Below are 2,386 nucleotides of genomic sequence, written 5' to 3' on the forward strand. Positions count from 1 at the left end.
TTCAGCCCCCCCCCCCCCCACCTGCCCCTCCCGCTTGCTCTCCTCATGCTACCCTGCTACAAGCCTGATACACCAAGCTTTGTTAAACGATTCAGGGGAAAATTTTTACCGATTTTAGTGCTATAAGCACTAGCGGCGAAATGATGGATTTGTTTGATTGGTACTCCGGCTCACTGACAGATGCCACACAAGTTACACAAATTTGGACGTATTATGAATAAAATGTTTTTGGGCATGTTGCGTTAAGACCTTGTTAGAAACTATAACGTAATAACTTGGGCATATTTTTAATATCGTTATGGACAAGACAATGCAAAACCAGGGAAAGGAATCAATTTGAGAAAGATATTGCATTGCTGTGTTATTCACCAATAGCAAAAAGTTCAATAAATGCCGCTCCCGAATAACTGCCACCCTCCAATGATCGCTGCCTTCGCTGCATTGACCATCGAGCTTTTTCTAAATGTGTAATTCTTTACACTAACCATCTTAGTATTATGAATTCGCTTTTTCTTTCCATAGTCTAAAGTTTTGTTTAACCCATTCGCCCCTGAACCGCCCGTAACCGCCCGTGCGGATCCAGGTCCTTTCTACCCTTTGTGACGTCATCAGTTTTAACGGTCAAGGACAACTTTCTTCGCTAACTTGTGTAGAGTGAAGAGATCTTTCAAACCATACCAGAATGAGCACAATTCAGTCAAGGACACTGGAAAAAGAAGCAAAAAACCACGTGACATTGACCCGAAAATCTCCATGAAAATCTTGTTCCATTGCCCACCTACCTTTCCTTTCACCTAATCCTAAGATTCTTAAAGCTTTCCTAAAAACTCTTCCCACCAAAATGAAGCCTACTAAATGCCCAGCAAGAGAAAAAAAAATGAGGCAAGAAAAGCGGAAAAAGAAGGGAGGAGAAAAAGCAAAAAGTAAAAGTCAAGACTACTGTGTCACTTTTAAACCCAAAAATCTCGAAATTTCGCTTTCTGCGCATGCCCGAACTTCGCAAGCTGATGTTTTGCATCTGGATCAGAGGGCCGCGAAGTGTACGACCTGTAAACCGGTTTGTGGTAAGTTTTAGCTCTTTATAGCACGACAGTGACCAGAAAACCACTTGACTAGCTTCAAAACGCGTTTTTCAGCAAAATCTCCAGGAGCGAGATTAATGGGTTAATCTGAGTTAGCCGAAATCCACACAAATTATCAATAGACCCACACTGCACCAAACATATATATTATTTATTTACCCAATGAGTCTTCACTCTTAACAGAGTATAGCAGACTACAACACTCTGTGCACGGAGCGAAAGTTGCAAAGGGAGAAAAGAGTGAAGAAACTGAAGGCGGCTGTAGTTTCTTATACATAAACCATAATAATTTAAATTAATCCAACACGATAAAGTCTCTTTGGGGAATTGTGCCTAGACGAGGTAACACAAGAAGTCTCTTTTTTTAAATTCCTTATTATTCATTGATTAAGGTGCATAACTGGTTCCATCGGCAGATATCAAAGGACATAAGTGCGATCTTAGTTTAGCAAACGGGTTAATCTCTCAGCGAGGAACTTCTTGGAGACCAAGAACCTGAATTTAAACGAAATCATCAACTTAGAGCGAGGACTGCGATCTTTGCTGATCGAGTGGCTACAAAGGTGTTACTTACTTCCTGATCCACTTAATTGTTCACAGTGCAACCAAGCATTGGAACTGGCACAGAGGAATGATAACCATGTAGATGGATTTCTCTGCTCAGTAACGCACTTTATTTCTTCGTCGATTTATATTTTGTCCTTGGATGAAACACAAGCAAAGAGTAGGGAGTAGACAACAATACGTCGAATGAAACTTCGTCTTGCATGTAGCACTTGGGTGCTACATGCAAGCTTTCCATTTTAACGCCTGTAATGAAGAAGAAGAAGAAGAACCTTTATTAATTTATACCGCTCAGGGTAGCCCCTTCAGGCACAAAAAGCTGTCTGTTATCAATGGGAGCCCTGAGCAACAACGCACAAAAACACACTAAACATATAAACATTACACTAATACAGGTAATAATATAAATAGAAAACTATTTTCAATTGAAAGATTAAAAGATGTAAAACACGAAATATCATTAAGATAATTCGTTAAAAAGAGTGCAACCATAATAATAGAAAGATCTTTTTGCAATTTCAGTTCTCACAGCAGGCGGATGTAAGAGGTTGCTTTGTCTAGTAGCACGCGCATGGATTGTATTATTACGTTTAAAATAATGTTTAAAATACTGGGGACATTGACCTTGCAGGCATTTCTTAACGAGTTTAAAAACAGATTGACGTCGGCGCTCCTCCAAGGTGGGCCATTTCAGAACGTCCAATGCCTGCTTGCTGCGCACAGTACAAGCCACTATCCTA

This window comes from Porites lutea, chromosome 1 (genome assembly GCF_958299795.1).
Source record: "Porites lutea chromosome 1, jaPorLute2.1, whole genome shotgun sequence".
Classification (NCBI taxonomy): domain Eukaryota; kingdom Metazoa; phylum Cnidaria; class Anthozoa; order Scleractinia; family Poritidae; genus Porites; species Porites lutea.